This window comes from Apium graveolens, chromosome 10 (genome assembly GCF_009905375.1).
Source record: "Apium graveolens cultivar Ventura chromosome 10, ASM990537v1, whole genome shotgun sequence".
Classification (NCBI taxonomy): Eukaryota; Viridiplantae; Streptophyta; class Magnoliopsida; order Apiales; family Apiaceae; genus Apium; species Apium graveolens.
Window position 1 is genome coordinate 115,151,129 of NC_133656.1, and position 13,507 is coordinate 115,164,635.

At 38.2% G+C, this 13,507-nt stretch overlaps 1 pseudogene; it reads right to left on the minus strand.

Annotated features, from left to right (window-relative positions):
* Positions 1-4,263: 4,263 nt before the first annotated feature.
* Positions 4,264-4,378, minus strand: LOC141694389 (small nucleolar RNA R71; annotated as a pseudogene).
* Between the last annotated feature and the right edge of the window lie 9,129 nt (positions 4,379-13,507).

A 13,507-nucleotide genomic window follows, 5' to 3' on the forward strand; every position in this document is an offset into this window, starting at 1 on the left:
AGATGGTGGTGATGGGTAAATTCTTCCTTCAACATCTATTACCAGAGTAACTGCAATAGGAGTGAATCCTTCATTGCAACTTTGATGCAATGGTTCTTGTGTTACTGGAGAATCATGATTTTTGGATGACTTTGACACCCGGGTCCTTGTGTACACTTCTCCACAATTGCAGTGTTTGAATCCTGAGCAGGCTCTTCTTGAAAAGTAGTTGCCCGACTAAATCTTTTAGGATCAAGTTACCTATAGAAGTCCTTGATCTGAGAGACTTTTGCATGGATTCTGGTAGTTTCTTCATCATGCCATTATTGAATGGAGTGTTCATTCAGAGGCTCTTGTTCTTCAATATCTGCTGCACCACTTTGAGGTGCAGGTTCTTGTGGGATTGGATCATGAGTTGTATCTATTGTATCCCTTTGAGATATAGGTTCTTATATTCTTGATTCAAGGAAAAGACATTTCCCTTGTAGTCTCTTGTCACTCTCTTTAACTTGCTCATGAGAGATATCCCTTGCTCTCTTGATTTGCTGCTTGATAGGAGAATCAGATAAATTTACGGGTGCATCAAGAGATGATTGAAAATCATAATTTGATGTAAATTCTCCCTGTATCTCCTCAGTAGTTTCCTTTTTGATTTTGAGCAAGTTCTGATTATAGTATGCTTTGACCAGTCTTCTTTTCTTTGGCCTTGGGCTTTCCAGCATCAGTATTTCTGGAACTATGAACAACATCAGTAGTTGTGCCCTTCTCAGTTGGTAGTACAACTGGTCTTGGAGAAGAATCAAATGAAAGGTTTGGAAATTTAGAAGATAAGGTAACATTATCCTCATATGAATCTGATTCTAGTCCAGCAAGAACAAGTTTCCTCTGGACAGATTCTGAAGGTTTAGAAGAATGAGGAAATTATGGTTCATCAGCTTTTAGCTTTGCTACATCAGGATTTGTAGCCCTCTTAGCCAATTCTTTCTTTCTTTTTATAACAGGTGTCTGTTGGGAGACACCTGAGTTGGCTTCTGTTTGAGGTTGTGGTGATAGTTGAGTTTGTGTTTGGGTTTGGGTTTGGGTTTGTGGTTGTGTGTGGGTTTTTGTGCTGCGGTTAGCTACAAGGGGTTTCCAATTATAATGGCCTGTAACTGAGCACTCTGCCTGTTAGGTAAGCCATAAGTCACAGGGAGCCTTGTAATGAGCAAGTTTCTAACAACCAAAGGCAACCTCAAAGGAGCTAAATTCCTATTCTTTTTATCTTGTGAAATTAAATCAGAAAAAGCCCTTATTGTTAATTTAAATACCGGCACAATTTGATTAGAGGGGATAGAGTTATCAGGGAAACAAACAATGAAAATCAACTGACAGAATCTAGAATAATATATTAAATTCCTATCAGCATTTATTCTATCACCTATAAAAGATAAGACTACTCTACTATAATCATAATTTGAACCATGGATCAGAGAGTACCCTATCTGTTGTGTCATGATGGGCAGAGCATCAAAGTTAGAAGATTTGTTATTGAAGGCTTTTGTGATGCAGTCAAAGAAGAAATTCCATTCCTTCCTAAGCCCATTCCTCTTCAATTGACCAAGATTCTTCAAATCCTTGTCATAGCCTATCTCAGTAAAGAACCTCCTCATTTCAGTATCTCCCATGAATCTAGTGTAGGAGTTATGAGTAGGCAACTACAATGCATCCTTTATAGTTTGAGAAGTGACAATTCTTATTTTATTATCAAATTCAAACACAAGATTTGGAGTCCCAGTAGTTTCTTCATCATCATAGACTCCAGTCCTCCAGATACCAAGCACATGGTCACAGAGATTGTGGGTGGAGTTGTGAGAGCAAACCCAATCTCACTAGATATGAGAAAGTCATGAAAAATGTGAAAATCGATATTCACATGGTTGTTATCCATAATAGAAGAATATGTATTAGTCACAAACTTCGCACCACCATAATTAAATGGTTTAGAAGCAACTGGTGAAGTCATAGTTAATTTGCAAGATAATTTTTTGAACGGAAATTAGGGTTTCAGAATTTACGGGTGGGAGTGAGAATAAAGTAGAAGATAACAAAGATAAGTAAAGTGTTAATTTGAAATCAAAAATTGATTTTATATAACACATCACTCCACTAACTCAGAAACGTTTTTAGTTTAGCGGGACACGTGGTAGTATATAATTGACTCTAAAAGTAATCATGTAAACTGATAAGTGGCATTTTATACCACTTAGAACGTCTTATAATGGCTTGAATTGATGTCTTGAAATCAGGTATTTTGTGTATTTGATGCGTTTTTCTAGCGTTTTTGCATTTCAGGGTATAACTTGCGTATGTAGGTAGAATTCATCAGAAATAAGCCTAGGGAAGTGTGTGGCATTGGTTGTGGAAAGTTGGGGGCAGAACGCAGCAAAATCAGGAGCAGAATTCAGAATTTTCCAGAAGGTGCTTGTCTCAGGATGCAGGGGCGGCCGCCTGGGAGCTTGGGCGCCCGCTCAGGGACGAAAATTTTAATACTGAATTTTATAATCCTTATTATGATGGACTTCTGAGATGGCTGGTTCTTGTGGGCTTCTCTATAAGTAGTTCTCAGAGACGTTTCACATAAGTGTGGTATCAAACAAGGAGCAAGGAGAGAAGGAAGAAGACCGTTTTAGCACATCGCAACGAAGAAGAGGAAGCATACGTCTTCTTGTGATTCTTTTATTCGTTGTATCAGTGGATGCTAGTTTTCTTTACTTTGAACCTTATTACTCTTGTGAAGTACTCTGGTTTTAATAAGTATTTTTATTAGTTTATATTGTGTGTATTATCATGTTTTCATATGAACCCATGGTAACGATGAGTTCTATCATGGGCTAATCGGGATCATGGGGTCATAACGGATTTACTATGGATTTCTTTAGTTAGTTTTTTAATACCTTAGTGTGTGATGATTGTATGATATCTCGCATAGGTTGTGCTTATTCGTCTTATGTGCGTCGCGAATATATAAGATAGTCTGTTAATCTCCTGTGAACCGACGGTGGATCTTGAGGTTTAGAACTTGCCTTGCTAGCATAGGTTCATGTATGTGTATGCATGATTAGTGGGTAACTCTAATCATTTTACTTGCCCTGTGTAATCATAAAGAACAACTTGTGCTTAAATCATTATGTTGTTAAATTCTGTAGACATATAGGGTCTCAACATAGTTGATGCCTATTCAACTTCTATCTTGATTGTGGATGTTTGGTAGAATGGTATTAGTACAACGAAAGTTGGCTTTTATCAGTTTCGTGTTGTTCGATTAATATCATCACCGTTACATGCTAAGGGTAATAACGATAACTATTGAATGAAGTAGTAATGAAGTTATGATCTCATGTGTATTTAATATTATTAATTCAAGTGTCAATTAAGTGTTTAATTCTAGTAGTTAATTGTAGTTAATAATTAGTTAATCAAATTTAAGTGTTATTGTCTTGACATTGAGAAATAATCATACATTGGTGAGTAAGTATTAATTGAACATAATTAGTCTGAGTCACTGTGGGAACGGACTAGAATTTATTCTATATTACTTGCGAACGCGTATACTTACATGAATTATTAGCGCGTATTTTGTGCCTAACAAGTTTTTGGCACCGCTGCCGGGGACTCGGCGTATTTGTTTAGTTTATGTACTTGCCATCAGTGGTCATTAGGACTCATTGATTAAGACGTGTTACTTATTGTTTCCGGTTGTGTTTCAGGTACTCTAGCAAGCGTTTATGCAAACACGTTCTCGCACTCGCAAGAGAACTTTAGATACGGCTGAGGAGACAGACTCAGTTCTTGATATTCCGGAGAAGATAGATTTTACGAATTTGGATAAGGAGAGTGAGCAGAAAGAACCAGTAATCATTGGTGATCGTATATTTCCAGCAACAGATCCAGCTCTTATGGACTTTTCTCGGCCTAAAATTGATGATATTCAGTCAAGCATTCTTCATCCGACTATTCAGGCTAATACTTTTGAAATCAAGCCGGGCACTATTCAGATGGTGCAGAATTCTGTTTCTTTCGGAGGTGCTGCGACTGAAGATCCCGACATGCATATCAGGAATTTTATCGAGATCTGTAGTACTTTCAAATATAATGGTGTGACTGATGAGGCTATCAAGCTGAGGCTTTTCCCATTCTCTCTGAGGGATAAAGCTAAGGACTGGTTACATTCTGAACCAGCTGGGTCCATCACTACTTGGCAAGTTCTTGCGCAAAAGTTTCTGATGAAGTTCTATCCAATAGCGAAGACTGCAGCTATGAGGAGTGCTCTTACTCAGTTTGCGCAACAACCAACATAATCTATGTGTGAAGCTTGGGAGCGCTACAAGGAGATGTTGAGAAAATGTCCACATCATGGTATGCCTGACTGGATGGTGATCACTGGTTTCTATAATGGTTTGGGGGCCCAATCTCAGCCCATGCTCGATGTAGCAGCTGGAGGCGCCTTGTGGGCCAAAATCTATACTGAGGCTTATAATCTTATTGAAACTATGGCTGTAAATGAGCATCAAAACCCAACTCAAAGGATGATGTCTGGGAAGGTAGCAGGTATTCTGGAAGTCGATATAGCTACAACTATTGCAGCGAGCTCTAAGCGCTGTCTTTGAAGGTCGATTCTTTAGCCAACTACGGAGTCAATCATATAGCTATGATCTGTGAGCTTTGTGCAGGCTCTCATGCTACGAATCAGTGTTCTCTTGTGAATGAATCTGTTCAGTATGTGAATAATTATCAGCGAAATCAACAGCCTGTGCCAGCTACTTATCATCCTAACAACAGAAATCATCCCAATTTCAGCTGGAGCAATAATCAGAATGCTGTTCTGCAACCATATCAGCAGCCTATCAGTAAGCATTTTAATCTACCTGGATTCCAGCAACCACAACATTATGCTCAAAGGAAATCATATCCTTAACAAGGAGGTGCTGCTCCACCTTCTAGTGCTAATTTCGAGGAGCTCAAGCTGTTGTGCAAAAGTCAGGCTATTTCCATCAAGACCTTGGAAAATCAAATCGGTCAATTAGCCAATGCTGTGCTCAATCGTCAACCTGGCACACTTCTCAGCGATACTGAAGTGCCAGGCAGGAAGGAAGCTAAGGAGCAAGTAAAGGCTGTCACCTTAAGGTCTGGAAAAGTTGTTGATGCTGAAAAAGCGAAAGATGGAGAAGCTGAAGTTGTTGATGAAGAAGAGAAGCAAAAGGAGAAAGCGACGGAACCAAGGAAGACTATTGTTGAAAACACTCTGCCTGAGGGTAATACAGGGGAGAAATAGCTCTATCCTCCACCACCTTTCCCTAAGAGATTACAACAACAAAAATTGGATAAGCAGTTCGGTAAGTTTCTGGAGGTGTTCAAGAAACTTAACATCAACATACCTTTCGCTGAGGCTTTGGAGTAAATGCCTAGTTATGCAAAATTCATGAAGCGTATTCTTTCAAGGAAGGTGAAACTGGATGACCTTGATACCGTTGCTCTAACGGAAGAGTGCAGTGCTGTGCTGTAACAAAAATTACCTCCAAAGCTTAAAAATTCAGGTAGCTTCACCATTCCGTGCACCATCGGCAAGTTGTCTTTCGATAAATGCCTGTGTGATTTGGGAGCAAGCATCAATCTGATGCCATTGTCTATCTTAAAAAAGTTGAATTTGCCTGATCCAAAGCCCACCTATATGTCTCTACAATTGGCTGATCGTTCTATTATATACCCACAAGGAAACATGGAGGACGTGTTAGTAAAGGTGGATAAGCTCTTCTTCCCTGCAGACTTTGTTATTTTGGATTTCGAGGAAGATAAGAAGATTCCCATAATCTTGGGAAGACCTTTCTTGGCTACATGACGTACCTTGATAGATGTGCAGAAAGGTGAACTTACTATGAGGGTGCAGGATCAGGATGTGACATTCAATATATTCAAGGAGATGAAATTCCCTACAGAAGATGAGGAGTGCTTAAAGGTGGATTTGATTGATTCTGTGGTAACTTCAGAACTTGATCACATGCTAATGTCTGATGCCTTAGAGAAAGCCTTAGTGGGGGAATTTGACAATGACGATGAGGTCGGCAATAAGCAACTACAATATCTAAATGCTTCTCCTTGGTGGCGAAAGCTAAACATGCCATTTGAATCTCTTGGTAACACTGATCTCAAGAATGCTGAAGGAAAGCTCAAACCATCTATTGAGGAAGCAGCTACTTTGAAGCTTAAACCATTGCCTGAACACTTGAGTTGTGCTTTTTTAGGTGATGCATCTACTTTACCTGTTATTATTGCATCTGACCTTTCAGGTAATGAGGAGGACAAGCTCTTGAGGATCTTGAGAGAATTCAAATCGGCCATTGGATGGACTATAGCAGATATAAAAGGGATCAGCCCTTCATACTATATGCATAAAATTCTGCTAGAGGAAGGTAGTAAGCCAACTGTTAAGCAACAACGAAGACTTAATCCTATCATGAAAGAAGTGGTGAAGAAAGAAATTCTGAAATGGCTGGATGCAGGAATCATATATCCTATTTCTGACAGTTCTTGGGTGAGCCCCGTGCAATGTGTACCTAAGAAATGAGGTATAACTATGGTAGCAAATAAGAAGAACGAGCTCATCCCCACTCGAACAGTTACAGGATGGAGGGTGTGCATGGATTGCAGAAAGTTGAACAAAGCCACGAGGAAGGATCACTTCCCTCTTCCATTTATTGATCAGATGCTTGACAGGTTGGCTGGTCATGAGTATTATTGACTTCTGGATGGCTATTCAGGGTATAATCAGATTTGCATTGCACCAGAAGATCAAGAAAAGACTACCTTCACTTGTCCATTTGGCACATTTTCTTTTCGTAGAGTTTCGTTTGGCTTATGTGGTGCACCTGCCACTTTTCAGAGATGCGTGATGGCTATATTCTCTGATATGATTGGAAACAATGTCGAAGTGTTCATGGACGACTTCTCCGTCTTTGGACATTCGTTTAATGAATGTTTGAATAATCTTCGTTCGGTGCTCAAAAGGTGTGTGGAAACTAATTTGGTGCTTAATTAGGAAAAATGTCACTTTATGGTGCGTGAAGGCATTATTCTTGGGCATAAAGTCTCTAGCAAGGGTCTTGAGGTGGACAAAGCCAAGGTGGGAGTCATTGAAAATCTTCCACCACCTATTTCTGTGAAAGGAATCCGTAGTTTTCTTGGTCATGCGGGTTTTTATCGGTGTTTCATCAAGGACTTCTCGAAGATATCTAAGTCGTTGTGCAACTTGCTCGAGAAAGATGTGCCTTTCAAATTTGATGATGAATGCTTGCCGACATTCGAGACTCTCAAGAAGAGTTTGATAACTACACCAGTTATTACGACACTTGATTGGACAGAACCTTTGAGATGATGTGTGATACGAGTGATTATGCAGTGGGAGCAGTTCTTGGGCAGCGCAAGAATAATCTTTTTCATGTGGTCTACTAAGCTAGTAAGACTCTAAATGGAGCTCAAATGAACTACACCACTACTGAGAAGGAGCTCTTGGCTATAGTCTTTGGTTTCAAAAAATTTTCGATCTTATCTGCTTGGGACAAAGGTGACAGTATTCACTGATCATGCTGCCATTCGCTATTTGGTCTCAATGAAGGATTCGAAGCCTAGACTTATTCGTTGGGTGCTCTTGCTACAGGAATTTAAGTTAGAGATCAAGGATCGAAAATGTACTGAGAATCAAGTAGCTGACCATATCTCTAGATTGGAGAATCCCGGTTCGACTTCACATGATAAAACATTGATCAACGAATCTTTTCCAGATGAGCAGTTGTTCGCAGTTCAGGAGGAAGAGCCATGGTTCACAGATATTATGAACTATCTTGTCAGCAATATAATGCCTCCTAATATGAATGCAGCTGAAAAGAAGAAGTTTCTGCATGAGGTGAAGTGGTACATGTGGGATGAACCATATTTATTTAGGCAGGGAGCTGACCAGATCATCAGGAGATGTATCCCATTCTGTGAGACGGGGGGGATATTACGAGACTGCCATTCCACAGTTTATGGTGGACATTATGGTTGTGAAAAGACGACAGCTCGTATTTTATAAGCAGGTTTTTTCTAGCCTACGTTATTTAAGGATGCACATCAGTTCGTTTTAAGGTGTGATCGTTGCCAAAGAGTGGGGAATCTTACTAGAAAGGATGAGTTGCCTTTAAATGTAATGCTGGAAGTTGAGGTCTTCGATGTTTGGGAAACCGATTTCATGGGACCATTTATCTCATCCTGTAATAATCAGTACATCTTGCTGGCAGTCGATTATGTCTCGAAATGGGAAGAAGTCAAGGCTCTACCGACGAATGATGCAAAGGTAGTGTTGAATTTTCTCCATAAGCAGATATTCACAAGGTTAGGAACGCCACGAGTAATCATAAGTGATGAGGGGTCACATTTCTGCAATTATAAGTTCACTTCTATGATGCAGCGCTACAATGTGAATCATCGTGTTACTACTGCCTATCATCCGTAAACTAATGGTTAAGCTGAAGTGTCTAATAGAGAGATCAAGCACATTCTAGAGAAAGTTGTTTGTCCGTCAAGGAAAGATTGGTCTTTAAAGCTCGATGAAGCTGTTTGGGCTTATAGAACAGCATACAAGACTCCACTTGGGATGTCCCCATTTCAACTTGTCTATGGGAAGGGATGTCATTTACCTGCGGAGCTTGAGCATAAGGCTTATTGGGCGTTGAAGAAGTTGAACCTTGATCTAGATGCAGCTGGGAAGAAGCGAATGCTTCAGTTAAATGAACTTGATGAATTTCGACTTCAAGCGTACGAGAACAACAAAATGTACAAGAAAAAAGTAAAAAGATGGCACGCCAGGAAGCTATCTCCTAAGTCATTCATGCCGGGGCAACAAGTTCTTTTATTCAACTCTCGTCTCTGACTTTTTCCTGGAAAGTTGAAATCAAGGTGGTCTGGACCTTTTATTGTCAAAACTGTGTTTCCACATGGAGCGGTGGAGATTTTTGAGAATGATCCGGGCCAAGCATTCAAGGTTAATGGTCAGAGATTGAAGCATTAATATGGGGACACGGCAAACCAGAAAGTGGTTAGTGCCGTTTTATTGTCAACTTGATCAAACTCCTCTACGTCAAGCTAATGACGTAAAAGAAGCGCTTCTTGGGAGGCAACCCAAGACTTTAACCTTTAGGAACCTTTAGAAGTTAGTACTGAAAGGAATATGTCCTAAGTCCAATCATGTATTAGGATTTAGGAATAACTTCCTGTGTAATCTGTTTTGATTTCATTGATATTAATAAAAGACTTGTTTTGTTTTTTATAACGGGCTTTATCTATTTAAGTGTTTAAATAAGATATACCATAGTTTAGAGTAAAGCTTTTTATGGATTATGATGAGATCATAATAGTGAGACCTAAAAGATGATAACTCTAAACTTAAATAGTTCCTGGTCGTAGGATTACTAACTGGTAATTAATAATCCGCAGAGATCGATACATACTATGCTTGCTTCATTATGAAGAATGTCTATTCTCATAGACATTTGTGTGGTGACACTATAGCTAGTATGTAGGTGCTTATTATGGAATAAGTTCACTGAACATGACTCGCACAGCTGAACAACTGATGGAGTTCACTCACGTGTCAGCAGTTGTTCATATAGTGATAGTTGTACAAGTATCCTTAGACTTGAGGTCATCATAGTCATCTTGTGTACACTGAACTATGCTTTGGTTTAGTTCTTAGTCTCCAGGGACAATTATTAGGGCTCCACTGGGTATAGGAATTTGTACACGAAGATAGTGTATGATCAATAAAGGATCTACCCCTTCCAGTGAAGGAAGCGAATATTCAAGGCTGATCCACTTATGCTAGTTCAGGAATCTCTGGCCAGAGTAAATGAAATTAGAAAGGAGTTTCTAATTTGCATAGAACTACGCATAGAAAATGGTAAGCAAGTGATTGAATTAGATAGGCTTGACACGAGATCCATGCCTTGTATTTAATCGGGACATTGTAGGGTAGAAGGAGTTTATTGTACGATAACTACTCACTGAATAGGTTTTTGGTATTCTAAGCAGTGAATTCATATTATCCGGATAGTCGCGATATGCTGAGAAGTATCCCTCACGATGTAGAATAAATGTGATTAATTAATTAATCATATTTAATAAATTAGAGAATTTATATAAATAATGATAAAATAGTTTTATTATTATTTACTTCTACTACCGGCTTAATAATGAACCTACAGGATCACACCATAAAAAGAGAATGATTTAATGGTGGAGGAATTAATTAATAATGGCTAATAATTATTTATTTGTGAAATAAATAATTAATTGGCAAAATTAATAATTGATTAAATGAGATTTAATTGATTATAAATTAATTAAGAAAAGTTCTTAATATTATTAATTAAGGATTTAATTTTTTGGAAATTAAATCAAGAGAGAGAATTATTTCTAAAGTGTTTAGAAAAAGGATTAATAATTAAAAGGTGTTTTAATTATTAATGAGAATAATAAATGGGATAATAATAATATTTATGGGAAAATTTCAGCTGAAAATTTTGCCTATAAATATACCATTATAAACCCTATTTTTATTCTAACCCAAAAACCCAAAAGTTTTTAGAAAACCAAATTCTCTCCACCTCCTCTTCCTCCTTAGCATCGTTTTCTTGGTGGATACCGGTGGAGTGCTTCACGTTTGAGGAGCAGCTGCTAAGGATCTCCGATCGATGCTCTTGGATCGCATATTAAAGGTTAGTAATCGATCCCTACATTTTTACCATGATTTATATGCTTTTATTTGGATTTTATGTATGTAAAAGTGTTTTACCATGCCCCCTTGCGCTTAAAATCCAACAATGGTATCAGAGCATAGGTTGTATGCATATAGATCTGTGATAAAAATTTCAGAATTTTATGTGCTTGTATGAATTAATTATGATTTTTACAAGTTATATTATGGATTAATTTTGTCTGATGAGAAATCGTTTCTCAGAATAATTTTGAATGTTGATCTGGGTTCTACAAGTGTTGTAGATCGTCTGGGTATTTTTTTCATAATTTTATGATGTATAGATTTTTTATTATGAATTTTTGAAGTTCTTACAATTAAATTCGTAATAAAATATAGATATATATATATATATAATATGTTGTATATATATATATATTATCTGCTGTTGTGAATCTTGTGATATACATCTGCTGTGGTCTGCTATTGTCTGACTGGCTGCACGGAAGCAAAGAAGATGTCAGGTACAGGCGCGGCGATCGAGGAAAGCAACGGTGGCTGCTGAAAAAAAAGGGTGTCGCGCATTCCGGGAATGCGTTACACCCTATGGCGCATTCACGGAATGCGTTACACCTTTTAATGGCTTAAAAGGGTTGTAACACATCACCGGAATGCGTTACAGGGCTTGTAACGCGTTCCTGTAATGCGTTACAATCCGACTGTCCACATTAAATTTGATTTTCTGGGAGTTTCGTAACTCCGTTTTGGGCGTGCAATATACCGTTGGATTCGTTTTTCCGAGACGGATCTAATGGAGTGATTAAATTTTAGTTTATATAAAAGTTTTGAACTGTTTATATTTCCGGAAGTGTTTTAAAGCTATGTTTGACTGTTTTAATTGCTTTTAAATGCTTCATGTGATACATAGAGATGTATTATGCTTAGACCAATATGCTAGATGATGTAACATGCCTACCTTGATGTTTATTCATGTTGATATATGCGATATATGCTTAGTTTATCATGCGATGATAGATTTAGGTGAACTTAAATGAACATAAGGCGTTTGTTAGACAACCTAGTATAGTGAAAATGTTTCATAACCTTAATAATAATATTATGAATACAATCATGAGATTCTTGTGTTTATGAAACACATAATTGAATATGAATTTTTGATATGAGAGAAAGGATGATTCTGTCAACAATAGATTTTTATCTGTAAGAAAGGGTTATTAAGTGACGCCTCTTGACAATGCTCCACCCGATCTGGGAATCATCTGATTATTGATTATTGATTTGAAATATTTAATTTAAAAGGAAGAATTTCTTTATAATATGATTATGATTGTAACGTAATATAATCCTTCTAAAATTAAATAATATCAAGTAGTAATTGGCCAATGACAAAACGGGCTTGTGTCGGTCATAGCCTTCCAACATGATAGAAAGTAGTTCTTATTTTTAAATCATTGTCGTTTCGTGCCACAGCCGAGGGCTTTGATTTCGAAATAAGAAATACTTGTCTATTACATAGAGATGTGTACATTGAATAAGAATCTAAAGGTCGTTACGTTCCACAGCCGTGGGCCTTTGGGGACTGATTCAATTGTACGGAATGTTGGGTTAGACTTGACTTAGAATATTGAGTTTGTCGTGCCATAGCCGTGACTCAATTATTCAAGAGGCTAAAGTTTGATTGGGGAATAACATTAGATGTAATTGACAAGAGTTGTCTGCCAATTGAACATTACATGGCGTTTCGTGCCACAGCCGGGGTTGTGTAATGGAATGTAGGATCCCTATTCCCACTAGCATTATGAATGCTTAATTTTTCACGTAGGGGGTTGAATAAATTAGGTAAACTAGTGGGAGCCACTTATGAATAAAGACCCGATTCGTATAGTGTTTTAAAATGAAATCGAATATTTGCTAAGTGTTGTTATGTGTTTATCATTTACAGATTTACAATATACATTATGTCTTCTGCACTATCACTCAGGAGCATATTGGATGCTCAAAAATTGACTGGTCCTAATTATGCTGACTGGCTTCGAAACTTGAGAATTATTCTCAGGATTGAGAAGCTGGAATATGTGATTGACTCACCTAAGCCTACTGAACCTGCTAGCGATGCGCATAATGATGAACATGTTGTGTATCGTAAGTGGATAGATGATGCAAATGTTGCTCAATGCATCATGCTAGCTTCCATGAACATTGAGCTACAGAAGCAACATGAGCATATGGATGCTCACACTATCCTAATGCATCTACAAGAGTTGTATGATGTGGCGGGGAGGACAGCTCGATAGGAGATATCGAAGGAGTTGTTCGGTTGTAAGATGTCTGAGGGATCATCTGTGAATGACCATGTACTTAAGATGATCAATTTGATTGAACGTCTTGGACAACTTGGTTTTGCCATGGATGGGGAGCTGAGCCAAGACTTGGTCTTGCAATTGCTTCCGAGTTCGTTCTCGCAGTTTGTTGTGAACTTTCACATGAATAAGTTGGATGTCAGCCTGCCTGAACTCCACAACATGTTGAAGACTGCGGAATCGAATTTCCCCCTAAGAAGAGTTCTGTTCTTCTAATTGGTGAAGGTTCCAATCCTAAGAAAAGGAAGAGGAACTCTTCCAAGAAGAAGAAAGTAGGTGAGAAAACGCCGGTTCCACCAAAAGCTGAAGACCCCAAGAGCAAAGTTGTTTGCTTTCACTGTAACAAGGTGGTGCACTGGAAGAGTAACTGCAAGGTTTACCTTGC